Genomic DNA, 17,279 nt, shown 5'->3' on the forward strand with positions numbered 1-17,279 from the left:
GTGCTAACCTTTGCACTACTGTGCTGCTCACAACTATAAAATTATGAAAATAATTTAACTTAGCTGTAACAACACACAAAGCTGTTTTCTTGCTCTAGGGATTGTGGGAAGCAGGCTGTTATCTAGTAATGGCCTCAAAGCATAAACCAGGAACTTGAAACACAATACTCTGTAACAGGTCACGCCAGAGTCAATACAAACATTTGCACCTTTGCGATTTCCAAATGTCAGCTAATCTAAATGGATGTCTTTGGATGGTGGAAGGTTTGATTTTGCAGATTAAATCCTCATTAACAAAATAATATTCAGATTGTACACAGAAGGTTGTGAACAGGTCATCTGGGAAATATTAGAAACTTTACCTACAGTAGAATGTCCCTTCCACATACATTATAAGGGATTAACTGGTTGGTGAAGAATTTATGAGCGTAAAGTTGGTCCTTGAGTGGGCACAGAACAGCAGTGGATTAGAATAGATGCTAATAGTTTGGAGAGCTAAACTCTTTGTATGAATGGCACAAATTTCACTGGAAGCAACACAATTTATTTAGCCATTTTTTACGACACAAAACATCAAGCTTCAAAGTAAATTTAATTTCATGTGAATCATTTTGCTCGTCACGTAAAGAAAAATAGGTAGATTTCAAGATAGTAAAAATAAAAGATAACCAGGAAGTACTAAACACATGAAAACATTTAAAAATGTTGAATAAAAATGAGCTGAAGGAGCAAATGCCATTAAAACTGGTAGAGAACTGAAGAGAGTCAGTGTGAGTACAGTATGTAGGAAATAATTAAAATACAGAGAGCGGCCCTTAAACACAAGGGATAAAAGTGAGTGTTTTCAAGTGTGAATTGAACATTATTCTCAAAGGATCCACACAGATAGTGTTAGAGTGTTACGCAAAGTGTTTGGAAGATTAAGAGGCACAATTCAAACAAATGATCACGCAGATGTTGCAGAGCAGTCGTAAATGACACTGAAGATCTGAAGGTTTTCGCAAATATTGAGAGAGTTATTGGCTGCCCATCTGTACTCTGTATTCTGTTGTAAAACTGAAAATATCCAAGACTCAGAATATTACATTTGGGTTCCTCACTATAAGTAAAATTATTATAATTACTGTATACAAAAATGAAAATAAATTGATAAAGACACATAAAAGAAAAAAAAAAGTAAATAAGCCTTGTCACAGTGCCAGACCTACATAAAATCAATCAAGCATTCTGGTATCTCTGACCATGAGCTTTTGCCCAAACTCATTTTTCCACCCTAGCTTCACTGACCTAGTACAGCTCATATTTCCCTCTATAATGGCACACAATGGCAAGGAGAGATATATAAATTAGGAAATCATCTACTAGTATCCTCAGCAAACATAAGACAGTCTTTGTTTTTCACAATGTATCCTTCAGCCAATATATATTGTATTTTATACTTGACAACTCTAAGCTGAAACTGAAATGCTGCAAGCGATTCTTATAAACTGCTTGCTTGTGGTGGCAGAATATGTTGTGATCCTTCATCATAAAGCTTTGTGAACACATGCAAACATGACTGACCGGTACATGGCAACATCAATCTGATTTTTGGAAATATGCTTAGCTACAACCATAATAAAATAGAAGCTGCTATAAATTCTAAGGACAGAAGAGATTTCAAGACAACTTGTTTACACAATGTAATACAAGATCCTACTTTCATTATGTGGTATCCTTTCGATCCTTTTGCTGAATCTTTGTTTACCATGGCTGAGTCGTGAAGGAATAGATGCATGGGAGAGACTTTATTGTTTCATAATATTTGGATGGAATAAATGAATGCATATAGTCATGTTGTAAAATGCTTTCATAATGGCTATATACAGTATAACTTGCTTCTGTATCATATTATGTTAAGTTTAACCACTTTTTCATTTTTGAATCAGACTGCATTTTACATTCATTGGCATCTTAGAATCAATTATCGAAAGCTTTTCTATACTTGCTTTCACACCAGCATTCAGTACATAGTGCACAGATGTCTAGTTTTTCATTACATTATGTGAAGGCAACTCTACACTCATACATCACTAATAATGCTTCCCTTTTCTATCCCTTACTTTGATTTTCATCACAACAGATCGACTTTATTTTTCCTCTGCTTTACTCATGTGTCTGTTAAGGCCAAGTGTTAAAGAAAATCAGACCCTGGAAAGCACTGATGGGGCTCTGATGATTGGTTGTTTAATCAAATATGTTTCTGCCTAACAAGGACCTTTCAGTCTCATATTAACTCTGTGCTGCTGTCCAGCACACATCTGCTGAATTATCACAACAAATAATGTATATAACATTGTGTATTATAGAGATGCTTTTCTGTGTGAGCGACTGTCATGTTTCTGGCCAAGTGAATGACAGAATTTAAGAAAAGATGTTTATGTGAGGTTTGTGCAGTGCAGTGCCCAGGGAAAGAAAAGCTGTTAGATAGTGAGCACTAAAAAAAGAAGCAATTTATGGAGGAACGAGAGAAGAAAATAAAAACAACTACAACACTCTGGTTCTACTGGATGTACAACAAAGTAAAGTAATAACAGTATTAATACAATCAATTTATTTCCTCTCACTAGCTGAACTAAATGACGACTGTGCTGCTATTCTATTATTCTCAAATAAACCGTTAACATCTGGCTTTTCTATTGAGCTTTGTACAAAATACAAGTCAGATTAATTTATATCCATTACTTGAATGTCGTGAGAAAGAATAAAAATAATACATGGAATAGTATAGCAGGGCAAATGATGAGGCAGGGTGAATTTGAATAATTGGGGTGCCAACCGAGCAAAACCCTGTTTAATTCCAAAAAACAAAACTTTAAACAAGCCACGTGCTTGATGGCACTGTATTGTGGGGGCAGTTACCCCGCACTTTCAAATTGGTCAGTTTAGCAAAGAAAATGAAACTGAGACTCACACAAACTCACACACCTCACATTCACACTCAGTCAGTCAGTCAGTCTCTAACTCTTTCTTTCTCACACACACACACACACACAAACTTTCTTTCTCTCTCTCTCTCTCTCTCTCTCAAAGTCAGGTTCAAAATGAGACACCACCTTTTGGGTGCACCTCTCTTTTATACTGAGTGGACTGGAAGGGTGGGGCTTAATAAGCTTGGTTGCCCTCAAAGGGCAGTTTCTCAAGGCTGTGAGAGTAAAAGAACAACAACAATAACATTTATTTATATAGCACATTTTCATACAAATAATGCAGCTCAAAGTGCTTTACATGATGAAGAAAGAGAAAAAAGACAAAATAAATAAAAATTAAAATAAGGGAACACTAATTAACATAGAGTAAAAGTAAGGTCCGATGGCCAGGGATGAAAAAAAAACAAAAGAAAAAAAAAACAGCAGATGGCTGAAGAAAAAAATAAAATCTGCAGGGTTTCCAGGGCACAAGACCACCCAGCCCCCTCTAGGCATTCTACCTAACATAAATGACAGTCCATAATTGTATTCAGGGATCTCATGGAAGGACTTGATGATGACGGTCATGTGGACTTCTGGCCTTTAATCCATTAATGTAGGGACATCACAGTGCTTTGATCAGGTGGTGGTGGCACAGGTCGCCACCTCAGAAAACCAGAAAAAGATCAGAAGAGAAAGTAGGGGTTAGTACGGAATTTGAATATGAATACCATGAATAATAATGATAATTAATTTAATATACAGAGCATCAGGATTAAATTAAGATGAAGCTATGAGAAAGCCATGTTAAAGTAATGTGTTTTCAGCAGTTTTTAATGTGCTCCACAGTATTAGCCTGGCGAATTCCTATTGGCAATCTATTCCAGATTTTAAGCAGACTTAGACCTTAGTTGAGCCTGGAAGCTGATCCTGTAGCACATATGCGTGAAAACAAATCTTATCTACACATTTGCCATCTAAAACATTTAATGAAGTACAGCATATCTGTACTTTTTTATATTTTTTGTAAAAATTGAGAATATTTCAGTTATGTGCCTCCACTGCATGGATATTACTAAATAACACAAAACACAGCAAACACAGACAATATGAAACAATAACATTGAATCACCTACTCCAGTTAAGTGTTGAAATTTATTTTTTCTAAAACTAATTTTGAAATGATGCATTTCTTAAATTCAATCTAATATGACATTTCCTTTTTGACTTAAGACTGAGAAAATAGATGGCTTGCTTTTCATTTTTAATACACATCACTTTTCTACTTTAGCATAAAAATGACTATCACTGCAACAAAGTATTTGGAATGAATGGTCCCAAATGTAACCTATATATAAATTACAAGTACATGAATGTTTTATTCTTTTTTCTTTTGTTGTGATTAGTTTCATTTTTGAGTTTAAATTCTGTTTAATATTTCATCATATTCGCTTTCATTTGATTTTAACATATTGCATCAAAAGGACAGGTATCTAAATCTGTGTAAGTGTATGAGTTACTAAATGTACTACAATTTATTGTTTGTTTTTTCTTATTTTCCTAAAATGCTAATAAAACTAAATTGTGGTCATTTGGTGTTGAGTATTTAATGGAACCTAAAGGAAGTAGAAAGATAAGTAATTTGTGTAATAAACAGAAAACAATGCTAAGCTCATTATTGTTGCTGTCCCTGTGTAACTAACATTTTGTTTCACTTTGTTATTAAAATAGCAAATTCAATAAAAGCTTAAGCTAATCGTGTTTGTTTTGAAAGCTTCAGTTAATTAGGGCATTTATAAATATTCACTAAACTTGTAAGTATTTAAGACAATGTAGGATTCAGACATTTAACTCAGCCCATTGAAAGATGTTACAATAAGCATTCTTTGTGAAAGAAGAATGTAAATTGTAAAATATTTAATAGTGTTTATGTGTGTGTGAGCTGGAACAAGACTCCATTATACCAAATTAAAGACACCACTTAATAAGCATTTTCAAGTATGTCTTAATCCCTAGAATAACTGCATTGGTATCACCTAAGCATTGAGCCCTGTAGTGAAAGAATCTCTTTATTGAGCATCCCTGTGTTCTGCCAGGCATTGAAATGTGTTTCTTACTGAAGGCAGAATTTATTAAATGCAAACTCTTTGTTTACAGGTAATACGTAAACACATATGCTCCATTCTAACTCATATATCATGACCTTAATGTGAGCCTTGAAAATGTATTTTCTGATTTGACAAGTGACAAGTCCAGAAATCATGTCACCTGTCTGTAGAAAATGTACTTCAGCATTTGGCATGTATTTTTAACAATACTATCTACAGGTCCTGTAAGCTGTAAATGTGAGTGCACATGCATCACTTGTCTTGCAAGAATCAGTAGATGGTCTAAATAGTCTCTACTTCCTGACTGGAATTAATGTGCACAAACATTCATTACATTCCTTGGCCGGTTAATTCCAATCTGGAGTCCTGTGCAGAGATGGAGGAGGTTGATTAGCTACTTATAGCTCTAGGCAAAGTCAGAGCAATGATTGTCTGCTAGTTTCCTGCATATATTGCTATCATGCTGAAGGGTAAAAGATATTCTAGCAGCAAATGTTTGGGCCTTTACATGAGTTTGCTGGAGTGAACTGAACTGCAGATTCTCCGTATGGTGAGAAACATTTTCAAATATTCAAATAGGAGTATGCTCTGCATCTTAAAACATACTTTCCACCCAACCTGAAAAAAAAATAATACCTTAGAGTCATTTGTTTTCTGCACCGGTCTTAAGGTGGGTCAACGTGAATATTGTTAACAAGTTGTTGTGAAATAAATATTAGACAGCTAAACATTAATGCATAGTGAATACAAAATTCACAATGCACAGCTAACAATACTGAAGGATGAAGCAGATAATGATTAATGATGCTTTATGAGGTGTATATCCTTTATAGCTAATTATTTCTTACAGTAGGCACATTTAAAACTTTTCTAAAATGTCATCCAGATGCTTTCATAAGTAACAAACACTGGTCATTTAAACTTTTGGTCAAAATAGCATATGTGGCTCTTAGGTACACAACTATTTTAACACAATTAGCATACTGCAAATAAGAATAATCCACTCAGATTATTGCTGCTTCCATTGTATAGTCATTAGGAGCCAGAGCCTTTACCAATAGCACTTTGTGTGAGCAAGGTGTAATGAAGATGAAATCTAAGTTTTTTCAGTTTATTATGTAAGAGTCACAGGGGATGTGCGAACCAGTGTGGTTCTTCGTGCTAGTCACAAGCATGGATAAATGGGGATGGTTACCTCAGGAAGTGCATCCGGTGTAAAATTTTGCCAAGTCAATATGCGGACAATAATACAGATTTCCATACCGGATTGTTTGAAGCCCAAGTTAACAACAGCAGCCACCAGTACTGTTAGCCACCAGGGTGCTGGCGGAAATTGGACTGCTGTTGACTGAAGAAGGAGAAGAAGAGTGGGAAGGCATGTCCAGAGGCAGGCATGTCCAGAGGCAGGAGGAGAGGAGGAAGGTAAACAGAATGGAAGTGAGGATAGGAGCTTTAAATGTTGGCAGCATGATTGGTAAGGGGACAGAGTTAGCTAATGTGAAGGAGAGAAGGGAGGTTGATATATTGTGCATGCAAAAGACTAAATGGAAGGAAAGTAAGGTGGATCGGAGGTGCATTCAAATTGTTCTACCTTGGTGTCTATGGGAGGAGAAATGGGGTTGGTGTTATCCCGATGAAACAGTATGTCAAGAGTGTTTTATAAGTGAAAAGTGTCAGACAGAATGATGATTATGAAGCTGGAAATTGTGTGTGAGAGAGTTGGATGAACTGGTGGAGAGTGTACCCAAGGGAGAAAGAGTGGTGACTGGAGCGTATTCCAATGAACATGTTTCTGAAAGGAACAGAGGAGATGAGGAGGTGATGGGTAGGTATAGTGTTAAGGAGAGGAATACAGAAGGTCACATGGTAGTGGTTAGGGCTTCAAGGTTTTGAGGTTGATGTGTGTATATCTTCGACTTGACAAAGCCCCACAACAAGAATTCATGCGGAGTGAGATCAGGCGAACGTGAAGGCCACCAACATCACCACGCAGGGGAGATCAGCTTCCCTGGAAACATGAATCTCCACACAGTATGAGCTGTTGCTCCATCCTGCTGAAACCAGGCATCCACCACATCCACTTCATCCAGTTGGGTTTGCAAAAAGTTCTCTAGCATTTCAATGTAATGTTCTGAAGTAACAGTGTTGCTTCCCCCTCCTCAAAAAAGTAAGGGCCTAAAATGCCAAATTCTGTAACAGCGCACCAAACTGTAACATGCTCATTGTGCAGGGGTCTCTGATGAAGTTCACAAATGTTGGTTTCAGTCCAATAGTGAAGGTTTTGCTTATTTACACAACCACTGAAATGGAATTGTGCCTTGTCGCTGCATATGACAATGGCATCTCGAAGAACAGTTTGCAGAATATTCACACATAACTCTCTACTGCTCTCCCAGTCTCTCTCTCAGTGAATTCCTGCACTACCATCATTTTGTATGGATGAAGATGAAGGTCCTCATGCAAAATCCTCCTTAAAAACGTGTTGGAAATGCCTAAGGCAGAAGCATATTTGTGCACTGAACGTCTAGACTGCAAAATTGATGCCCTTACAGCTTGGATGTTTTCAAGCGTTTGTACAGTCTGAGGATAGCCTGGAGATTTTCTGTTCAATATTGTACCCGTCTGTCTAAATTTAGCCACCCACTGAAGAATTGCTTTCTGATTTAAGACGTCACCATTAGGAGAAATGTTGGAGCATCCGAAGGCTCTTTGCATAGTGATGATATTTTTGAAGAACGCTTCAACAGCAAATGCACGGTGAACAACAGACCAAGGGATCGTTTATCAAAGGACCCCCACTCCAACCCTCTCGGCTGCCTCTACCTCGCACAATGACCTTCAGAAATGTGGTACTTCATTTTGGCTCACCCTGTAAAGCAGAAGTACTAAGGGTGACAGCAAGAAGGGTGCTTGGTGTGACATCTGGACAGAGGAAGGAGGAAAAGGAAACCTGGTGGTGGAATGGGGAAGTACAGGAGAGTATACAAAAGAAGAGGTTGCTGAAGAAGAAATGGGATAGTAAGAGAGATACAGAAAGTAGACAGGAGTACAAGGAGATAAGGTGTAAGGTTTAGAGAGAGGTGGCGAAGGCTAAAGAAAAGGCATATGATGAGTTGTATGAGAGGTTGGACACTACGGAGGGAGAAAAGGACCCGTAGATTGGCTAGACAGAGGGACCAAGCTGGGAAAGACGTGCAGCAGATTAGGGTGAAAAAGTATAAAGATGGAAATGTACTCATATGTGAGGAGAGTGTGTTGAGCAGATGGAAGAGTACTTTGATAGATTGATGAATGAAAAAAATGAGAGAGAGAAAGGGAGAAGTTTGGGTGATGTGGAGATAGTGACTCAGGAGATGCAATGGATTAGCAAGGAGGAAGTAAGGACAACTATGAAGAATGGGAAGGCCTTTGGTCCAGATGACATACCTGTGGAAGCATGGAGGTGTTTAGGAGAGATAGCAGAGGAGTTTTTAACCAGATTGTTTCATGCTATCTTGGAAAATGAGAGGATGCCTGAGGATTGGAAATGAAATGTACTGGTACCTATTTTTAAGAATAAAGGGGATGTGCAGGACTGTAGTAACTACAGTGTGATAAAACTGATAAGCCACAGCATAACGTTATGGGAAAGAGTAGTGCAAGTTTGGTAAAGAAGGGAGGTGATGATTAGTGAGCAGAAGTATTTTTCCATGCCAGGAAAGAGCACCACAGATGTGATGTTTGCTCTGAGGGTGTTGATGAAGAAGTATAGAGAAGTCCAGAAGGAGTTGCATTGTGTCTTTATGGACCTGGAGAAAGCATATGACAGGGTGGATAGAGAGGAGTTGTGGTATTGTACAGGATATGTACGAGGGGCAGAGATCTGCTGTCGGAGTGACGGATGCATTCAAGGTGGAGGTGGGATAAGGTCAGAGGAATGGTGAGGATGCAACAAGGAGATCTGACAAAGCTGGATGAGTTTAAATATCTGGGATCAACAGTACAGAGTAATAGGGAGTGTAAAAGAGAGTGCAGGCAGAGTGGATTGGATGTAGAAGAGTGTCAGGAGTGATTTGTGACAGATAGGTACCAGCAAGAGTGAAAGGGAAGGTGTACAAGACAACACTGAGACCAGTTGTGTTAATGATGTTAAGGTTTGCTTTGGGTGTGACAAGGATGGACAAGATTAGAAATGAGTACATTAGAGGGTCAGCTCAGGTTGGACTGTTGGGAGATACAGTAAAATTCAGATAGGTGAGATTGTGTTGGTTTGGACATGTTCAGAAGAGAGATGCTGGATATATTGGAAAAAGGATGCTAAGGATTGTGCTGCCAGGTAAGTGAAAAAGAGGAAGGCCTAAGAGGAGGTTTATAAATGTGTTGAGAGAAGACATGCAGGTGGTGGGTGTAACAAAGCAAGATGTGAAGGACAGGAGGAAATGGAAAAAGATGTTTTTTTGTGGCAACCTGTAATGGAAACAGCCAAAAGAAGAAGTGGAAAAAGATGTAAAACTCAATATTTAACTTGTCTATTATTTGGATTAATCACATTATATGTGGCTTTTAAGTGAATAAAGTATGTGACCAAGATTATAGCTGTATTATAGAGCTCATAAGGGAAAACTAGCATTACTTTTAATTGTATGAATTTAAACAAGAGCTTAGTTAAAAAAGGGGTCTGGAGAAAAGCTACAACAGGCACATGCCAGAGAGCTGATAGGAAGGCAATAACATCATACAATCAAGGGCACCTGTGGAAAGGGGGAACAGCCACAGAGGTTGACTTTCTATATGAGACAAAAATGATGGGCTTATAAAGTACATATTTTAGAAGATATTTTGGGCCAAGTTTGAGACTACTTTAGATGAAGGGTCTGTTAGATCTGTTCTTCTTTTGAAACATTAGCTAAGCATATTGATGGGAATAACCAATGTGTTTGAACATAGTGCTGAATTCTGCAATGCAAATGGCACAAGAATTCTGAAAAGGATATGCAAATTTAAGACAAATGTTTGAAAGAAGTAGTATTATCAATTAGAATGTTTATGTTTAAGGTCAGATAAACTTACCAGAGTGTATATGCTGTACTTGTAAATGAATGTGAAATAGGGGCTTTTGGGGACTTGGCTGTTTAACTTGTATCAAATAACTAGCTTAAAATAACTTTCAGGAAGAAGGATCGAGGGAAATTAATTAGTCACACACAAGCGAGTAGGACGCAGCCTATGGGCTCAACGGAGGGTGGAAAAACACAAGACAGGGTTACGGGACAGCGCATTAATGCCTTTCTCTTTTCCTTGCCAGGAAAGAAGAAGACCTGAGACCAAACAAACCATAACCCGACATGCCAAAGACAACAGCAAACGTACACTTTTGTCCATCCACGATGACATCAAGTCCGACTCCCTCCTGTTGTCCTCACTCCTGGCTTCCTCTGATGACGTCACCATTGTCTGAATCCCAGTCCTTCAGTCTCATTGCCCCTACAGTTGTTACATTTGCGGTTCCAACATTCCTTCCCCTGGGCAACTGTTCTTTTTCTATAGTGTGACTTTTGTTATGCTCACGACCGGGACTGCAGTGCTAACTTCTTGCCTGAGTACTGTACGCTATACGGGGATGGTTCCCCAACTCTTAACGCTGGTTTCTGTCTTTTATTTCTTGTTCACACTTACTAAAAATAACCATTAAACTTTGGTATTAAATAAACCACGTCTATTGGTCTGATGACGATACTATACAGCCTTTGAGAGAGACGGACTCTATACAGCTTTTGAGAGAGGCAGATGACATATAGCTGTTAAAATGGAGGGATGAAAACATTTTTAATATGAGAACACAACTCTGGTGTGAGAGAGAGGGTATAGACAGCTCTGAAGCCACACCGAACAACATGCTATCATAGGACACAAGTGCAGTACCACCTACAAAATGAAACTTTTCTGCAATGAATAAGAGGAAGGCTTTTCTGTGATGGTGCATACTTTTTAAGGATACCCTAATTGGATTAAGAAAAACGGGCTCATTAAATTACTGTACATGGACTTCTCTTTCTCAGTTATACTGAAACAAAGCTTAATGCATAGACATTAATTTTAAATGTTCAGGTTGTATGTTATTTTCTACTTTTAACTTCTGCTATTTAGTGCATGGTTTCTCTGAAAAAAATAAGTAATATTTAACGTAAAGTTTGAATAATGTCTCACTGAAACTAGCCATGTTTTTGAAATCATCTGCTTCAGTGTGCTTGTTTGAGTTTGTTTCACTCTTACAAAGTTAGCAACCTGGAAATCAAAGGGTAACAATAACCTGGCAGGCAACCCTCTTTGCCTCTATTGGAGGGACTTTGCAGCCCTTTCAGGGGTAACAATGAGGTCCCAGTCTCTGGCCTCTGCTAAGTTATTGAAGTTGAGGTAGCCAGCCTTGGCCATATTACTAATGTATTTGACTAGTTCACCCTTTCAAAGGTAGCTATCTGGGAATTCCTGGCAAGAATGCAGTTGTTTGCAGTAAATGGCTCTTGGTCTTCGGTAAGGTAATTTGAAGTGTAGCTGCTTCAGGGTTAGCAATTCAGGCCTACTGACAGGAGTGTAGCTTGGGAATGAGGCAACGTTTGGCCTGTCATAAGGTTTGACATAAGGTTTCCAGCCTCAGCCATCGCAGAGATACTGAAGCTGGGGTAGGCAACCTTTGTCCTTGCTCTCTATGATGTGAATGAGTGATGAATGAATGTTATATAGCTAAGAGGTGAACATTGGGGTGTACATGTAAATTTAGATTTAGGAATCCCCAATATTAAGAATGTTAGAGGTTAAAGTAACTATTGTGAACACTTTTACATGATAAAACACATATTGTAAATTAAACATGACTCAGACTAAATCAGGAATTTGGGAAAAAACTGATGTACCTGGAGAAGATCAATGGAGATATGGGGAGAAGATGCAAATATCACAAAAACAACAACTAGGAAGGATAGCTGGGCTCATAGAACTCTGGCATTTTCATAGAAATGACATTAATAATAGTACTAATGACAAAATATACATTCTCTAAATGGAATCTTTAATGGGCAATCAAGTAATTTAAAAATCAGTATTAAATGATAAATAACATACAATTGGCATAAACTAAGAATAATGCTTTTTTTTTTCTTTTAGGTTTATTTTTAGTGACAGAGGGTTAAGTACCTAGCTGCTTTAAAAATACATCTGGGAACAGACAGATTTCTTAATCAGTGCTACTCCAGAATCAATCTGCTGAATCTATTTAGATTAATATTTTAATGTGTGTGGAAATCTAATACTCCTTTAAGAGAAGAAACAAAGAACAAACAAAAAGTCTTCAGCTGCAGCCATCTTTGTGGTTCAACGTGCTGGCAGCAAAACACAGCAGCACTTATTGGTCGTCAGCCCACGGACAGAAAAAGCATAGCTACCTTCATTATATGGACAGTAGTACAGCCAAAAACAGTTGCCTTCCACATGGGCCAGCAGGCTGCTGTCTGTGTAGATAGACCTTCTGGACTGAAAAATCAGCCAGATTGGCTGGACCAACAAGATGAAATGTTCTCTAATAGCTGTACCTGCTGGACAGATAAGACTGTCGCCTCTTTTGTGTGATGAGTAGACTGAATTTGTAGCTCCTTTTCTGCAATCATTCTCTAAGCTTTCTGTGACAGCATTTATGCTAAGATCAAATTCATTCACTTTTTCTTTCTTTCTTTAAAAAACCCAGTCTTTATATTGTGTGTTTTTTATTTGCTGCAAGTTGAGTGTGTATACATTTCATTTTACTCAATATCATGAAATGGATAACCAAATGTACAATGTATAATGAACTTCTGATCATGAGATGTTCAGTGCTCAGAAGGATTAGAAGGGAGTTTGAAAATACAGAAGAAAACTCCTCAGGAATAACTTAATATTCAGCAGTCTTGGAAAACACCAATTCCCATGCTTACTACAGCTGTTTAAGTTTAAAAGTCTAGACTCCAGATCCCAATCTTCAACCTTTTTCAAAACAAATAGAGTCCTTGTGATTGAGCTCCCTGAGATCGAGCATTTCACAGAATTATGGACCAATCCAATTTTTAGCACAATGGCAACACTTCAAGTTCAGGGGAATAACATTCAGGTTCCTGCAGAGATCCTGCAGACAACTCTGTTTTGGCGAGCCATACACTCAATTAACACAGTTTTTTTCAGAATTTCAGAATATATGTTTGGAGATTACATGATATGGCACTTTGCTAGGGTCCACAAGCATTTCAGCTTGCCTATTATAATTTTATTCTTATTTATTTATTTATTTATTTGCCTCTTCAATACATCCTTTCATTCAATACCTAAATCTGCTTGTTTCGATGCTCGCAGCATTGCATGGTGATGGCATTATCAAGTGGGCAGTATATCTTGACATTATTGTTTCATGGGTATATAGAAAGCAGTAATCTTCTATATATATATAAAAGCCAAATACCACTGACTCAGTTATCACAAAATCTCCCGAACCATGAGGAGTTGGGACCCATAGGTGCTTGCTAAGAAACAGTTTCAAAAATTTCGTGGTCCAAGCACGTTCTGTCTGTATGTCAGTCCGCTTTATGTCTGTCTGCTTTTCACGAGAGAATTACCAAATTTAGATCTGGTTGTTTTCTGTAGTTTGCTTGAACTTTCCTATTGATTTTGCAACTTCTCTCATCACACTAAGTACCATAGTTTGCTTGCAGTACCCATGTATTTATACAAATCCAACAGAGTGGCTGTGGGCCAATAGCAGGGGGGAGGGGCCTTCCTCATTCACTTGCCAGCCTCTGTTTTAGTTAGTCTATGTCTCGCCACGTGTTGGAGTGCACCTTGCCTCTGCTTAGCTAGCGATACCTGTTTGTTCAACAGACTTTATCATCTACAGATTGTTAAGGAGTAACGTTTGACGTTTTTGAGAGAGAGATCAGAGCTTCATGTGTTTTAGAGGGTAGCTGCTGATTGTTTGAAATATCAATATTTACTCTCTATTGGCATTCTCTCAATGAGCTTCAACAGGTAGTTACAGGTAGTCACCTGAAATGGTTTTCACTTCACAGGTGTTCGAGAGAATGTCAAGAGGAGTAAAAAAGTAATCAGAGCAAAGAGTGGCTATTTTGAAGAAACTAGAATATAAAACATGTTTTCAGTTATTTCACCTTTTTTTTGTTAAGTGCATAACTCCACATATGTTCATTAATAGTTTTGATGCCTTCAGTGAGAATCTACCAATGTAAATGGTCATGAAAATAAAGAAAACACATTGAACGAGAAGGTGTGTCCAAACTTTTGGCCTGTACTGTATATTGTGGAGCCGACCCGGACACAGACAGGTGGACATGTTGTTACTCTCCACCACACGTTTATTTACACAACTATTTACACAATATAGTCACACAGACTCAGTCCATTTAGTGCACAAATACCCCAACACACAGTCCTGGCAACACAAATGCCTTTTCTTCGGGCTGCCTCCACACTTCTCTCGTGCCTTGTCCTTCTTCCACCCGACTCCAGCCCTGAATGAAGGGAGACGGCCCCTTTTATTCTCTCCCGGATGTGCTCCAGGTGGTTCCCGGCATTCCCTCGTTGGCCACGCCCTAGCATGGTGGAAGTGCCGGCTGTTCTCCCGGCAGCTCTCCGGGTGTCCTTCCAAATCTTCCCCCCAGCACTTCCTGGTGTGGCGGAAGTGCTGAGGCAACAGGTCCCCAAGGCATTGGGGCGCCTCCTGGCGGTGACCACGGGTCCCATGCAGGGTGGGGCTTCCATGCCCTCAACCTGTGGCCCCCAAAGTGACCAGGAAGGCGGCCACCACGTGATCCAGGGTAGGCGCCGATCCACATCCGGTCCCTCATGGCGTCCCGGCTGGGTCGTTGCCCCTGGCATCCCTGACAATACGTATGAATGACCTCCAAAGAGCACGGAGACTTTTAATCACGTGAACGTGTCTGCAAAAAGTGACGTCTCCTGCCCTGCAAAAATACTATTAAAGTCAAGCAGCTGGCGCGCGCATAGCTGTGCCGGCCTTTGAGACGCTGACTGCACTTCTGCCTTAAGTCAAAGTGAGCATTTTTAATTTTTTTCCTCCTTCTCCGGAGCAATAGCCGAGACAACTGCAAACACGGGATCCCTTTTCTAGACTGTGGCAAACTAATATTAAGGCGCTTCACACTTTCTTTTGCACGTATACGATTATGAGGTCGTGGAAGACACGTACAGGAGTGGAGGACCGACAGTGCCATCCCGGCCGGTTAATGGCAGGGACGTCTCACCAGTCTACACGAGACCCACTGCGACGGTCCCCAAAAGGCGCTCATATCGTCAGCGAAGACGTCTCTCTAAACTATATAAAAGAAAAAGGCAAGTTTCCTTTCTTTACACCTTTTTTTCCTTTATCCCAAACCAAAGTCTTTCTCTCTTAACACTGCAGAGGACACAAAACTAATTTTCTTTAATTGCTGGTAATGCCAGTAAGGCACATTACCAGAGGCAGAAATTTGGACGTTCACATGGAAAATGTAATTTCTATACCGCAGCCGTCGTGTAGCGCCTTTCAAAAGGGATCTACTACCAAGAGATGATCCGTATACATTTTAGCTGCTGTTAGTACTACTTACCTGTTGTGTTATACCGTCTTTAAAATGTAGTTTACCCGAAACCACTCCAATAGTGCTCAATGTATCTTTACGTCTTAAAATGTTAATGTTTTACTGTTTAATAACTTATAGACTACATTTTATTTTTTTCCCTTGCACTCAGTGACCAAAGCCAATGGGTAATCAGCTATATATATATTGTGAGATGTGGCCGGCTTGTCATCCCGGCCAATGCCCCAGGCGCCAGATGGAGCCCTCCCTGCAGTATGGAGGTGCCACGAAGACCAGCAGGGAATCATGGACGCTGTAGTTTTTATCCTCAGCCCTGCTGGATACCTCAGGGGCCGCAAGAGGGTGCTGCAGGGAGGACCGAGGACTCATTTGTGCCCTATGACCAGGAAGTTCGTCATAGGAAGAGCGACGGGCTTCCGGGGTGAAGAAAAGAACTTTTACTTGACCCGGAAGTGATTGAGGATCACATGGACTGGGGATTGAGAACACTTCTGGGTCAGGGAATATAAAAGGACTGTGGGAGCTCCCAGACGGCGAGCTGAGCTGGGTGGAAGGGTGGCAATGCGTCTGGGAGCTGGAGGATTAGTTTATAGCGATTATTGTGTGTATTTATGAGTATTGTGGAGGAGAGGGTGTTTTGTACACTGTGGCGAATTAATAAAGTCAACTTGAGGACTTTTACCTGGTGTTTGGAGTCGTGGACAGGGGTTCAAGGGAGCAAGAGCACCCCCTATCTACCACAATATATATATACTGTATATACACAGACATATAGACACATACATATATATACAGATATATATACCTGTGTATATGTATACGTATATATATATATATACATATATATATACAGCACATATATACATATACACACACCTATCTACATTACATATACACACATACATACATACACACACACACATATATATATATATATATATATATAGACTCAAACCGATTATGACAGCAGCAATCCAAGCTGTGAGAAAACACTAAAAACGAGGCGTGTCAGACGTGGTGGTACATTTTATGATGCAGCTAGACGAAAACAACTTTGTGACGCTGCCTCCAAATACTCGCAGAAAAATCCACAAGTTAATAGACACACTGTCACTAAATACTTGCCGGCAAATCCACATCTTAATAGAGACGCTGCCGCTAAATACTTGCATAGCGATTTGGGTAGTGAACACTTCGATGAATGAAACCTGTTATCTTTACAACAGTTGACAAACACGGAATGTAACTTGAACACAAAATGTCCTCCAAATACGAACACGATTGAAAGAAATAATGATAATCAAATCCTTGATGACAGCAGCACTCATAACAGTGACAAAACAATTATTTTGACAATCATGTTACGTTATTTTTAAAATGTTTCCTTTTCTTTTTCGTAACTTCTTTAACACATGACTTCTCCGCTGCAAAGCGCGGGTATTTTGCTAGTTTTAGTATATTTTAAGAAAGCTTTTTAAGTAAATTTTGTTTATCCCATTGACAGATTTTACTGCTATATGAAATAGTGTTTATGTTTGTTGTTTTTATTTTGATGTTTGTAGTTCTTTCATGATCAGGTTCATTTTAAAAAAATGTATTTTTGGCTTTTT

This window comes from Polypterus senegalus, chromosome 5 (genome assembly GCF_016835505.1).
Source record: "Polypterus senegalus isolate Bchr_013 chromosome 5, ASM1683550v1, whole genome shotgun sequence".
Taxonomy (NCBI): Eukaryota; Metazoa; Chordata; class Cladistia; order Polypteriformes; family Polypteridae; genus Polypterus; species Polypterus senegalus.